Genomic DNA, 14889 nt, shown 5'->3' with positions numbered 1-14889 from the left:
GATGGTGATCCACTCTAGGAGGCCGAGAAGCCCAGGAAGTGGCTTCCGTATGACTTCCCACAAATGAGGCACAAAACCCTTCGTGAGCCCTGCCGTTTCCGGGCACTCCCTGGGATTTATGTTCCAGGACAGAGCTGGGCAAATTTTGGCCTCCAGGACAAATCTGGTCCAAGGCCTGTTTTCACACAGTCCCTGAGCTGAGACTGTTTCTACATTCTTAAAATGTTTAAAAACAAAAAATCTAAAGAAGACTGCTATTCCCTGACATAGGACAATTCCATGAAACTCAAATTTCAGTGTCCATCCATAAAGTTTTATTGAAACACACCCACACTCACTCACGTGTTGTCTGGAGCAGCCTCTCCGCCAGCCCAGAGGAAAGCCACAGAAACCACCCGGCCCGCACAGCCTGGTATTTACTCTCTGGCTCTCTGCCCAAGTTTGCCAACCCTCTTTCTAGGATTTTGGATTGAAATCAAGCTTGGTGTTAGGGGCTGGGGGCTGAGGGCAGGAGCTGGAACACAGTGCCCTGTCTACCATCGCAGCGTATTTCTCAATTAGAATTCAATTAGAATTGCCCACTCACTCCTGCTTCTTCCTAAGAGCCATAGGGGCCTCAGGAGGTTAACAAGTCCAGGAAGACCCCGGAGGCAGCCACGTCTGCCTGGTAGGGCAACAGCACCTTTCGATGCTGATCAGGTGTGAGCTAAACTGCAAGGCACACCCTTCACAGGCACACGTTGTGCAGGAGAGGCGGGGCCCAGACACAGCCCTTGGAGTCCCCAGAGCAGTTAGCAGGAGCCACACCGTGATTCTCTTCTCATCTGTGCAGATCACCCCATAGTGAGAAAACAGGAAGTCTGGATTTGGAGATGACTTTCTTTTCTTTTTTTGGCTGAGCTTAATTTTCTCAAATTAAGACCAAAAAATTTGTAATTCACATTTCACTCTATAAACAAGCGCTGGGTCCTCCTGCAGGGAGGCATGAGGGTGGGTATGGAGGGTTGCATTTTAACAGCTATCTCTGGTTTTCAAGATGAAGGCAGCTGTGTTTTCAGATGGGGCAAAGAGGTTGAAACAAGAGGGTTGAAACATCAGAAAACTGAAGATATAGTAGAAGAGAGATTATGCCAGGAATCAAACGAAAAAACTCTCCCCCACACAGAATTGATTCCTGGATGGAATCCTCCACCCCAGGTGAGGGCCCAAGCGTTTGCTTCCAGGGGAAGTGGACAGCAACGCCCGTTCCACTTGGGAAAGTTCCTGCCTCCAGATCTGAGGTTAGCGTGAGGATGTGCCTCAGAACCCCGCAACCTAAAGCCAGCAAAACAAACCCACTGCCTCTGCGAGGAGCGTCAAGGCCCCCACCCTTGAGCGTCTGTTCAGCCCATGGCTTAGGTCTCAGAATCCCAGCTGAAGGCCTCTGGCCAGAACTCTGCGGCTCTCATGGCCCAGGCGGCCCACCTAGCAGGCAGGCCCCACCGGGCAGGAGCCTCCGCAGAGGAATGGGGCTGTGGAGAGGACAATGTGGTCCCTGCCATTTCAGAAAGAGGGTGGGAGCCTCCGCGCAGCCCGGGAAGCCAAGGCACGCTTGAGCCTGCCCGTGTTTACTCCGCTCCACGGCGCGCCATTCTAACGACTGCTGTTCTTCTTACTGCTCTGTGAGTGGCAGGGGACAGCACAATCTTCCCTCCCGTGCCTGGGGCCTCGGAGGGTGGAGTGAGCCTCGGCCCAGTGTCCAGGTTCCTACCTCCCAAAGATTCCGGCTGTGGCACTATCCTGGGCCTGGTTCCCCCAGCGCCAAGCTGCAGAGCGCCGGGCACCACCCGCGAGAGAAGCAGCCTCGCGTGCCCTGGAGCCCATCCACAGTTTGGATCCGCACCGAACACCAGCAGACTGCAGCAGGAGGCTCCTTCTGCGGTTCCAACTCGGCTTCCGAGGGATGCAGGCAGGTGCTCTCCTCCTCTCCAGCCCTGGTCAAGCCAGGGCTCCCGGTGGTCTTTCAGCCCCCACAGCCTCCGCGTGTAAAAGGCACTGGCAGCACAGGGTGGGCGTTTGGCGACTTTACCTACCCACGTCCGGGCTCTCTCCTCTCCCTGCACCTCCATGCTCTCCCCAGAATTGCAGGGTGCTGGGTGCAGGTGGCACCTGCCATTGGACCAGCTCCCGGCTTCTTCTCCACAAGTGTCCCGGGACCGGGGGGAGCTGGGGTCCCAGTGCTGTGAGGAGCTGCCGACTTGGGGCCCGGAGCTGTGGGGAGCCGAGGACTTGGGGCCTGGGACTGGGGGGAGCTGTGGACCCGGGGCTGGAGGGAACTGGGGTCCTGGGGCTGGAAGGAGCCAAGACTTGGGGCCCGGGGCTGGAGAGAGCCATGAACTTGGGGCCTGGGGCTAGGGGGAGCCGCAGGTCGGGGGCTGGGGGGAGCTGGGGTCCGGGGGCTGGAAGGAGCCATGGACTTGGGGCCTGGGACTGGAGGGAGCCGTGGACTTGGGGCCTGGGGTTGGGGGGAGCTGGGGTCCTGGAGCTGGAAGGAGCCGTGGACTTGGGGCCTGGGGCTGAGGGGAGCCGCGGGTCAGGGGTTGGGGGGAGCCGGGGTCCGGGGACTGGGGGGAGCTGGGGTCCTAGGGCTGGGGGGAGCCGGGGTCCCAGGGCTGGGGGGAGCCGGGGTCCCGGGGCTGGTAGGAGCCATGGACTTGGGGCCTGGGGCTGGAGGAAGCCATGGACCCGGGGCTGGGGGGAACCGGGGTCCCGGGGCTGGAGGGAGCCATGCACTTGGGGCCTGGGGCTGGGGGGAGCCGGGGTCCGGGGGCTGGGGGGAGCCGGGGTCCCGGGGCTGGAGGGAGCCTTGGAGTTGAGGCCCGGGGCTGGAGGGAGCGGTGGCTGGAGGGAGCCGTCCCCGCTCTGCCCTGGTGGAGTCCGCGCGCCCTCTGGTGGTCGCCTCGGGGAAACGCCGCGGGGCCGCAGCCGGCGGTCCGACAGCCCAGGTGAACCCCTAAGGATTCAAGCGTCAGAGTCCCTTCAAACCGAGGGCAGATGACTACAGGCCACCTCCATCCCCGGGAGCGTCAAGGAGGGGCAGCGAGATGAGAGCCAGGGGGTCACGCGCCTTCCTCTCCAGAGGGGTCAGTTCAGCCTCGTGGGGCTGGGGCCGGCCCGGAGAGGCCGCCCTGAGTCCGGGACCCGCAGGAGGCCTCAGCCAAAAACACAGAGGAAGGGGCGTGGGAGAGTGAGGGGATGGTGCCGGCCGTCAGCACAAGAGAGGAAAGAAATCGAGAAATCTGGAAATCAGGAAAAGTATTGGCTGAGGGCAGAGGGCAGAGGGCAAAGGCCACCTCTGACATCTGACCCTGATAGCGACCGAGTCCCGAGCGTCCAGAGCTGTCCTGAGGGTTCCACGGGAAACCTCGTCCTGTCACCACGACTCCCTCTGTGCAGATGGAAGAGCGGGTCTCAGAGGGGGCGCAAGGTCTCGCGGGGAGCAGGGAGCGGCACAGACTTGGCCAGGGCCACCCACCCACTGCAGCAGCCCCTTCCCTCCTGCCCATCTTCTCTAGCTCCAGAAGCAGGTCTCAGGCTGAACTAACAGATGTGCCAGGCGGGGAAGGCCAGGGCTCTGGGAGTGCGGAGGAGGGGATGGGACAGCCAGGCCCAGGGGCGCCAAGCCCTGGACAGAGGTGCATGGGCAGAAACAGTGTTCGCTCTGAAACAGGGACAGGTGGTGTCCTCTCGTAGTCAAAGCCTGAGTGGAAAGCGTTCTAGGACATATGAGAACCCAGGTGAAGAGATGGAGCGTTTCTGCTGACCCTAAGGAACACTCTTCTGGAATCCAGGTTGGTGAAACACAAAGGCTGCCCCACCACTAGCAAGTGCTTAGAGCCTGGGTCCCAGCCAGGCAGGCGGCAACGCAAGGCCAGCATCAGGAGGACCCAAGGGCCGGGCCAAGGCTGGCCGTCCTGGGATAGGAGACCCTCCCCAGCGCCACAGAAGGCCCCACTCTCTGGGTGGTGACCAGCTGCCCCAGGGATGCCCTGCCTTGAGGTTGGATCTAAAAAACCACCTCTTTCAGCTTTTTCTCCTTTGTCACAAAAAAAGTTTCAGAAATAAACCCCGCTGGAAGATTGTTATGACATGCACAGAAGCCGTGTCAGCCTGAGTGTGCAGCAACCATGTGGGATGACGGACCACACACACCCGGGAGCACACCCTCACCGCAGCACCTGCACACGTGGGTCACAGCAAAGCCAGAGTTTGCTAAGAATATCTACCCTACACCGCAGTATCGTCTCTTTATTCAAGCCGGCGACTAATTGATTTCAGAACCCACTAGTGGGTTGTGGGAGCAATTTTAAAGTCCCTGCTCTGTGTCCAGGGCCACATCAAGAATGAAAGAAGGGAGTAGTGAGGGAGCCCCAGCCCTGGATGCCCCTCCCTGGGGAATGCCTGCCCTGAACACCCGACCAGCCAGGCAGAGTGGGGCAGAGGCACAGCCCACCCTTCCAGGGCAGGCGAGCCATAGGCACCTCTCCCAAGACCCCTCAGCGAATGTGCCAACCCTGCCAACCTCTCCTCTGGTCACAGCTCACTCTCTGTTCTAGACACTGGAAGTTTCCTTGCTCCATTGGGAGGGCTGTGAGCATACATGAGGGAAAGACCCCAGGAGAAGAGAAAAGAGAAGGAAAGAGAAGTGGCTGAGATGTGCCCAGGACTTCCACGAGGTGGATTGGAAGAATGCTGCCCAGAGAATTGACCTCAGCCAAAAAAAAAAAAAAAAAAAAAAGCTTGGAATCATCAAGCAATTATTACAACTGTGGAAAAAGATAAATGAATGTACAAAGCTCCCAGGCAATGCATCAAATCGTCCAAGGCAGAGACAGATCGTATGCAGCCCGCAGAGATTTCAGCTGTTGCTAAGATGAAGCATTGGCTGGAATTAGGCAGCACACCAACACGTGGTGGAGTTTCAGTAACTTTATTTATTTATTTATTTATTTTTATTTTTATTTTTATTTTTTTGTTTGAGATAGAGTCTCGCTCTGTTGCCCAGGCTGGAGTGCAGTGGCATGATCTCAGCTCACTGCAACCTCTGCCTCCCAGGTTCAAACAATTCTCCTGCTTCAGCCTCCCAAATAAGTGAGATTACAGGCATGTGCCACCATGCCCAGCTAATTTTTGTATTTTTAGTAGAGACAGGGTTTCGCCATGTTGGCCAGGCTGGTCTCGAACTCCTGACCTCAGATGATCCACCCGCCTTGGCCTCCCAAAGTGCTGGGATTACAGGTGTGAGCCACCGTGCCCAGCCGGATTTCAGTAACTTGAAAAAATACAGGCAGATTTGTTCTATTTGCTATACTTTCCTAGTTCAATGCAAGGAACGAACTTCCAGAACACAAGACGATGAACTAATTTTAAAATGCACAGACCGAGGATCCCACCCAAGGCATCATAGGCCACTGTGGGCCTCTGGTCCTGCCCACACCCCCCTCCTGAGCCCCTCTCTCTCCCACAGCCCATCACATCCCGGGCTGAGGTGCCCAGGCAGCCTTGGTGAACACCAACCAGGTCGAGGGCAAGGAGGCAGCTGTGAGATGGGGGGGCCTCAGCCACCTGCCTGGGCATGGTCAACAGAATGCCAGCTGACATGCCCCAACCCTGGCACCTCTTCCCAGTTCTGTAATTTAAAATAACTCCATGTGATCCCCCACGCTGGGGCCACAGGCAGGGCAGGAGGTGGCCTTAGGTCCCCAGACACCTGCAGAGGCCCAAGCTGTCCCTGAACACCACAGCAGCCACAGCGACCCTCCCAGCAGGCGAGCGAAGCTATTTATAGGCAGAGTGCTGGTGTCAGTCCTCAAAGACTAGGTGTTCAGTCAAAAAAGACCCTTTTTAGGTCAGGGAAATAAGTTTAAAAATACTTCTGTCTGCAAGTGTGCCAGACGGAGGGTGGAGGCTTTCATTGTCTTGAGCAGCCCGGGGGAGCTTCCTCCAGTGGGACCTGCTAGACCAGGGCAGGCCTACCTACCTCCCACACCTGCCCCGGGCCCTGGCTGGGCACACCCAGCAGCTCTCTCTGTCACGTCGTGTCCCACTGCCCAGCCCTACCAGCCTCTGGGGTGGGATTTCACCGCTGCTCCTCCCACCCCTCCTGCAGCCTGTGACCTTGGCCTCCACCAAGGAGCATGTGGGGCCCTGGGGCCTGCAGGAGATACTGGGCTCTGGCCCCTCTGTGTCCGTGCCACAGAGACACAGATCTGCTGGCTGCCACCGGAGCCACTGGGGTGTCCAAGGGGATGGCTGTGTATGAGTGTGTATTTGTCCATGTATGAGTATGAGTTTGAGTGTCTGTGTCTGCATATGTGTGTCTGTGTGTGCATGCATGCGTGTGTGAATGTGCATATGTGTGTGGGCATGTGAAGTGCATGTGTGTGTGTCTGAGTGTGCATGTGAATGGTGTATATGAGTGTGTGAATGTGTATATGTCAGTGTATGAGTGTGTGTGAATGGTGTATGTATCTGTGTATGTGTGTGAATGTGCATGTGTCTGTGTGTGTCTGTATGAATGTGTGAATGTGCATGTGTGTGAATGTGTGTATGAGTGTGTTAATGTGCACGTGTGTGTGAATGTGCATGTGTGTGTGAATGTGTGAATGTGCACATGTGTGAATGTGCATGTGTGTCTATATGTGAATGTGCACATGTGAGTGTGAATGTGCATGTGTGAATGTGAATTTGTGTGTGTATGAGTGTGTGTGAATTTGCATGTGCGAGTGTGAGCGTGCATATGTGTGTCTGAGTGTGAGTGTGCGTCCTGTGCACGAGTGCGTGAGAAAGAGGCACAGAGGGGCAGGGGATGAGGCATGAGGGGAGAAGGGCTGGGTACTGTTTTCAGGGCCAGCCTCGCACTGGGTTGGAATTAGCATTCCCGACCACACCTCAATTCAGGGGCATCTAAACCACTGAGCAGGAGAGCGACAGCTTGGAATAGAAATCCTCTAGCCTAGGGGAGGAGAACATCTAAGGCACAGCTTAAACACCAAATCCCTCTCCGAGAGGAGGGGAGGGCTCCTGGGACAGGGCCCGTGGGGCAAGTAGGGCACAGGAACTTGTGGGCTGGGTGTGGACACTCCTTCCCCAGGGCAAGAGGCAGAGCCGGGGAGCTTGGGTGAACGGTGTCTCATCAGCTCCAGCGGGAGTGTCGGAGGACACAGGCCATGAAGAGAAGGGGGATCACGGAGAGAATGAGAGTGGGGCCACAGAGAGAGGGAGAGCAGGGCCACGAAGAGAGGGAAGGACTATGGAGAGAGGGAGGGATTATGGAGAGGGGGAGGGACTACGGAGAGGGGGAGGGATTATGGAGAGGGGGGAGGGATTATGGAGAGGGGGAGGGACCATGGAGGGGGGATTATGGAGAGGGGGAGGGACTACGGAGACGGGGAGGGATTATGGAGAGGGGGAGGGATTATGGAGAGGGGGAGGGATTATGGAGAGGGGGAGGGGCTATGGAGGGGGGATTATGGAGAGGGGAATGGATTATGGAGAGGGGGAGGGATTATGGAGAGGGGGAGGGATTATGGAGAGAGGGAGGGATTATGGAGAGGGGGAGGGATTATGAAGAGAGGGAGGGATTATGGAGAGGGAGGGATTATGGAGAGAGGGAGGGATTATGGAGAGGGGGAGGGATTATGGAGGGGGGAGGGATTATGGAGAGGGGGAGGGACTACGGAGAGGGGGAAGGACTACGGAGAGGGGGAGGGACTATGGAGAGGGGGAGGGACTATGGAGAGGGGGAGGGATTATGGAGAGAGGGAGGGATTATGGAGAGAGGGAGGGATTATCGAGGGGGATTATGGAGAGGGGGATGGATTATGGAGGGGGGAGGGATTATGGAGGGAGGGAGGGAGAGCTGCTCATCTTCAGTGGCTCAATCATGGTAGAGCCTATCTGTGAAGAAACTTTTGATTCAAGCTGGCCCTATTCCCGGGGCTAAAGAAGATCTTAAAGAATTCCTCCACTCTTCCCTGAAATTTCGTAGGATCTCGTGTGTGGGCGGGGGAAGACAGATTCTTCACATGCAACCCTTAGCGGGTGGGTTCTATCTTTCGTTCGAGTTGTTCTGTTCTCTGCCCATCCTATCACTGATGAAAGTAACAGTGGTTCTGAGCCCGCCTTCGCCTTTGACTTCCAGATGGTGCTGGGGGGTCTCCTCAGATCACAGACAAGGAAGCTTAACTTGGAGAAGGTAAATGGTTTTCCACACTGCGCAGCTAAGGGAAGGAACCAGGAAATGTTGTTCTTTGGCGCTCACGGTCTGCGTGGTTCCTTGCACCGTCCAGACGAAGCCAGAGCAGGGGACGCTGTCCAGAGCAAGCCCAGACCCCGCACCGCTGTCATTCTTCCCAAACACCCTCCCTTTTGCGGGGCCCATTCCAGCTTCCACCTTTGCGCTTAGTCTTTCTCGCAAACGGCAATGCCCACCTCTTCTTTCCAGGTCTTTACATTCTACGTGACAGACACAGAGTTCAGGGCCAGCCCCGGAGTTCCGATGGGGATGAATGCTGGGAGGAAGAAGACGGGGAGGGAGTTCTCAGGACACGACCGTATTTAGAGTTGCCATGCCTCGGGAGATGCTCGTTCTCCTAACCTGGGGTTCCGATGGAGGCGGAAGTCAATGTATCTTTTTTAAAATTTGGCCATAAGTTACCAAAGCCGTTGCATTTGTATGTATTCACTGACTCAGTAATTTTAATCAATTAGAATTTATACCAAGGAAATGATTATGGATTTGCACATGACATAGCCACTAGTATGTTTTCGACAGTGGTATTTATAGTAGAACAAATTTGGGCAGCAGCCTAAATTACCATCACTGGGGAATTGATTAAGGAAATTAAGACACATCCACATAAGGGATTGCTACTCAGTTATGTAAGGTGACTGGGGAAGAATATTTAACCTCCTCAGCAAATATTTACCATACATTGCGTGGTGACAAGAGCTGCTTCCGTAACTCAGTGTGCACCCTGGTCCACTTGGGTGTGTGTGTGTGTGCAGGGACCTACTCTCTGGGCGATGCAATTACAAGTGACTTTGTTTTCGCCCTTTCCTCCTCTGTATTTTCCAAATTTGTCGCAATGACAACTTAGCTCTTTGTAAGAAAAAATAAAACATTTTAATTTAAAAAATGTTTAAGAAATGATTTGTTTTGTTTCTACTTTCCTCTCTAAATCCATGCTGGTTTTTACCTGATCAGGAGAACATCCTGGAACAGCCTCCAGGGAGCTGGCTGGGTGCACATTTGAGAGATTTGGGGCCTCGGCTTTTGCTATTGCTTCCAAAGCCAATGGTGTAGTTTTTTTGTTTTGTTTTGTTTTTAAGGAATATCTGAAACGATAGTCTTCAACCTTTGATGGTGATGTTCACTTTTTAAGTAATCAGAGCCATTCAGAGAAGGATCTTGTGGGCTGTGGGGTGAAAAAGAACTAGGTGGGCTGGCCATGAAGCCATGAGGTTTGCCTTCACGCCAGGCTCAACACTGGTGCCCCAAAAGGCCTTTCTCAAATATTCTCATCCAAGGAAAAAGTGTACATTTTCCCAAGATGGCTCCATGGGGCTGGAGCCCCGGCTCCCAGGTCTGCTGCAAGACCCGCGATGTCCCGGGCAAGCCAGGGCAGCTCTGCCGGCTCGGGACACACAAAGGCCAGGCGCTGGTGTCCTCAGGCGTTTTTTAGCCCTGCAGTGGAGCCACCTCTTTGCCACCAGAACTGCATGCTTCACGCGGACAAGGCTGGACTGTGCCGTCCGCTGCCGCACCGCACTGTGTCCATCACCGCAGAAACGCCACACGGTGGCATTCAGTAAATATCAAGCTCATGAATGAGTGAGCGAATAAGAAACCGATGGGAGGCCGGGCGCGGTAGCTCACGCTTGTAATCCCAGCACTTTGGGAGGCCGAGGCGGGCGGATCACGAGGTCAGGAGATCGAGACCATCCCAGCTAACACGGTGAAACTCCGTCTCTACTAAAAATACAAAAAAAAATTAGCCGGGCGTGGTGGCGGGCGCCTGTAGTCCCAGCTACTCGGGAGGCTGAGGCAGGAGAATGGCGTGAACCCGGGAGGCGGAGCTTGCAGTGAGCTGAGATTACGCCACTGCACTCCAGCCTGGGCGACAGAGCGAGACTCCGTCTCAAAAAAAAAAAGAAACCGATGAACAAATGCGACAGCACCATTGTCTCTGGGTGGGTTAAACATGCACAAGCCCAGGCGTCTGGGAACAGCCAGCACCGGGAAGCAAAGGCCGCCCAGCGGGTGTGAGAGCCCCGACCTGGAAAGAGTTCTGCAGGCTCCTGCACAGCTTCTCCTCATGGGGTCTGGCCCAGCCGGTGGCATCTCTGGACCCCGCATCCACTTACACAGGGATTCTGCCGGGAGCAGGCTCAGGGAGGGGCTGGAAGGACTTCCTCCGGGTCATGGGAGGGGGAGGCTGGCCGGCACCCATTATATCCCTTGGCTGCCGCAAAGCAAGCAGGACAGACCCCAGAAAGGCCTGTTGGAACAGGAGAGGTTGCGTTTAGGCCTGCGCGGCTGCGTGAAACAGGGAGACACTTGCTTTTCCCTCCCCCAGGGATGCCGTGGAGCAAGAAGCCACATGGGGAGGCACCTGGCACAGCCGAACGGGGGCCGATGAATGCGGCAGGCGGAAGCCCTGGTCGTGCTCAGTTTTCTCTTGTCCTGAAAGGACGCTGGTGACCACGTGGGGACCCACACAGCCTGGGTGGGATGCTGGGCAGGATTACGGACATGGCCAGAGTGGCAGGCAGGGAGCAGGACGGGCTCCTCCCCAGGGCTGGGCTGCTCGTGGGGGATGTGGGGCGTGTTGGTGCTCAGGGGGTTCACTGTTCTCCTCCCGGTGCAAGCGTGGCCTCAGGAAGACGGGGTTCACCCAGCGTTGCTCTGCGTCAGCCCCTTCCCTGGCTGTGACTCAGCCCCAACGGAATCAGGGCAAGAGCCAGTCGTGGACCAGAGGACACGGGGGCTGGAGAGGGAGACGGCCCCCAGGCTGCGCGGCCGGCTGCGGTTGCTCATTGTCCAAGGGTGGATGGGGCTCGTCCTGGCCAACCGCGTCACTCAAAGCCCGCGGGGGCCCGGTCCCTGTGCTGGAGCCCCATGGCAGTCCTTGCACATCCGGCTGAGCAGCGGACCCTGCCCTCCCCGCCCTCGCAGGCCCAAGGCCGATTGTCGCTTTGTTACTTCGCTGGCTGTGGTTTTGGTTGGATTTTTTTGTTTGTTTGTTTGTTTGTTTTTTGAGACGGAGTCTCACTCTCTCGCCCAGGCTGGAGTGCAGTGGCGCGATCTCAGCTCACTGCAAGCTCCGCCTCCCAGGTTCACGCCATTCTCCTGCCTCAGCCTCCCGAGTAGCTGGGACTACAGGCGCCCGCCACTGTGCCCGGCTAATTTTTTGTATTTTTAGTAGAGACGGGGTTTCACCGTGTTAGCCAGGATGGTCTCGATCTCCTGACCTTGTGATCCGCCCTCCTCAGCCTCCCAAAGTGCTGGGATCACAGGCGTGAGCCACCGCGCCTGGCCTTGGTTGGATTTTTAGCTGTCGATATGCTAAGGGCTCCGCCTGGGGAAACCTGAATACATTGCGAGGTTAAGAACAGAAGTGCGGGCCAGACACTCGATGTTCCCACGGCCCGACCCTCTGGGTGGACACAGATGGTGTGAGCGGAGCCGGCATTGACCGTCCAGGCCCGAGGGTGGGGGGAACAGAGGAGACCCAGGTGGCTTCAATGTCCTGGCTATCAGGAGCTTAAGGCAAACTTTTCATACGAAACTGGAATGTGTGAAAACACACTGTTTAAAAACACTAGTTGCTAACTTGTTCTTTCTTAACAAATTGTAATCCTCAAAGGGCCAGAAAGGAGAGGGCAGGCCCAGGGGACAGCTCTCCGTGGGTTTCTGGGCGTGTTCGGGAATAGGTGGGGCTGCTGTGGGGGAGCGAAGTGGGGAGAAGAGGGAAGAGAGAGAGGAGGGTCAGAGAGAAAGAGGGAGGGACAGAGAGAGAAGGGGACGCGAGGTCCCCTCCGGCCGGCAGGAAAGCCTCCCGCGGCGCACCCCTCACCCGTCCCTGGTGCTCGCTCCCACCAGGGACGGGCGTCCCAGCCCCTTCGGATGTCGAGGCAGCACTGAGGAAAGGTCCCCAGCGTCTGTGCCAGGCGGGGGCCGTGGGCAGACAGAGCGCAGTCCTGGCGTGCAGCGGGCGGGCGGCGCGGCAGGGCCCGAGACAGGGGCGGCCCGGAGGTCCCCAGGGCTGGGCCGTGGTCGGGAGCGCCCGGCAGAGATGCGCGCGCGGAGCCTCGCGGTCCGGGGAAGGGGTGCCGGGGTGCGCGGCGGCCCGGCCTCCTTTAGCCGCGGGTTCAGGGGGGGGCTGTCCCTGCGCTGCCTTCTGGGACCCTCGGGGCAGCCAGGCGGGCCCGGAGCCCTTGCTCGGACGCAGCCAGCGGGAGGCCGCGCGGGGCTGGTGCTGGGACGCTGGGGACGCAGGCCCGGGGCCCCCGCCTCGGGGCTTACCTTGGGGCAGGGACAGAAGGACCGCCTGACCAGATAAGTTCCGCAAAACGACAACAACAACAACAACAACAAAACAACAACAACAAAACCTTCACTGGAGAATCACCCACGTCCTGAAATGCCTGATGCAGCCCCAAAGCGTGGCCGTCTGGGAGGCTGCCTGGGGTCCTCGGGCAATGTACTATCCCTCCACAATGGAGGCTTCGAGACAGGGAATTCACTGCGAATCGCTTTTGTGTCTTCATAAAACTTTTTTTCCTTTTTTTGAGGCAGGGACTCACTGTTGCCCAGGCTGGAGTTACGTGACAGGATCTCTGCTCACTGCAACCTCCGCCTCCCCAGCTCAAGCGGTCCTCCCACCGCAGCCTTCCCAGTAGCTGGGATTACAGGTGCCTGCCACCACACCCAGCTGATTTTTTTTTTAATTTTTCTTCTTCTTATTTTTCTTTTAGTAGAGACAGGGTTTCTCCACATTGGACAAGCTGGTCTCAAACTCCTGACCTCAAGTGATCTGTCTGCCTCAGCCTCTCAAAGTGTTGGGATTACAGACGTGAACCACCACGCACAGCCTTGTGTTCCTTAACGCAGTATTTGGTTCACCAGTATTTTATTCAGGATTTTTTTGCATCAATATTCATAAACATTATTGGTTAGTCATCTTTTTTGTGCTATCTCTTCCAGGTTTAGATATAAATGATATATTTGCTTCATTAAAAGGATGTGGAAATTTTCTCATTTTAAATGCTTTGGAACAATTTATGCAGCATAAGTTATATGATCTCCAAACATTTAGTAGGATTCCTCCGTAACATGTTGGGCCTTTCTGCATGTGTGCCTAGTTTTTTGATCATTTTCTTTATTTTTTTCTGTAGAGATTGACTGGTATGAGCTTTGGATCTCCACAGCAGTTGATACTGATACACTGTTTATCCTAAGAAATTATCCATATCATATAGGTTTTTAAATTATCTGCAAAAAGATATACAAAGTAGTCTTTTATTGCTTACAAAATCCCTTTTACGGGCAAAGAACTTGAATAGGTGTTTCTCCACAGAAGATACACAAATGACCCACAAGCATATGAGAAGATACTCAACCTCACTAACCATTAGGGAAACGCAACTCCAAATCACAATGAGACACCCCCTCACAGCCATCAGGGTGGCTATGACACACACACACAAAGAAACATAAAATAGCACGTTGGTGAAGATGTGGCGACATGGAAGCAACCCTTGAGCACTGTTGGTGGGGATGTCAAATGTTGCGGCCGCGGTAGAAAAGAGGATGACAGTTTCTCAAAAATTAAACATAGAACTGCCATGCGACCCAGCATTTCCATGCCCCCATACAGACACAGAAGAATTGGAAGCAGGGTCTTAAAAAGACGTGTGCACACTCATGTTCATAACAGCATTCGTCATTGTCAAGCGTCCCAAGCGTCCACTGATGGGTGAATGGGTAACAAGTGCACTGTGTGTTTATAATGGAATATGACTCAGCCTCAAAAAGGAAGGGAACCTTGACGCAGGCTGTCACATAATGGACCTTGAGGACATCGTGCAAAGTGAAATAGGCCAGTCACAAAAGGATAAGCACCATAGGATCCCAACCACATGAGGCACTTAGAGTCGTCAAATTTAGAGGCAGAAAGTGGAGTGGGTGGGGGGGGGGGGCGGTGCTGGGGGCTCGGGAAGGGGATGGGAGTTTGTGTTTCATGGGGACAGAGTGTCAGTTCTGTAAGATGAAAAGGTTCTGGAGATGGATGGTGGGGACAGCTGTACAGCAATGTGATCATATGTAATAAAACAGACAGAACTGGACACTGACAGTTAAAATCATACATATTGATGTATAATTTTGATGTTACATGTTTTACATAATTTGATGTTATGTTTTACAATTTAAAAAAAGTTTTATCAATAGTAATTCTTTCCTTGTGTTTTTTATTTGTACATTCTTTTTTCTTATTTAGCTAGCGGCTTGTCTATTTCATTGAGTTTTTTTTTCTAAGGACTGGGATTTTAATCTATTAATTTTGTTAAAGAAGCGTTTTCCCTTGATTACTCCGAAGACTAACGGGAGAGAGAATTTCAGGAAGCTTCACCTGACATCATCTGAACGGCTGTCATCAGTGGCTCCCTGGCGAGGCTGGTGCCATCATCTTGGGGACACATCCATCCTGGGAAGCTGGGGCGCAGCCTGCCTTTGGTGACTGAGGTGCACGTTGGCAATGTAAGGGCCAGGGAAGAAGCCGAAGCCAGGAGCAGCACTGCAAGGCACACGCCTGTCATCCCAGCACTTTGGGAGGCCAAGGCAGG

The sequence above is a fragment of the Nomascus leucogenys genome, chromosome 13, assembly GCF_006542625.1.
Source record: "Nomascus leucogenys isolate Asia chromosome 13, Asia_NLE_v1, whole genome shotgun sequence".
NCBI lineage: Eukaryota > Metazoa > Chordata > Mammalia > Primates > Hylobatidae > Nomascus > Nomascus leucogenys.
Note: the sequence above shows the minus strand (reverse complement) of the source record.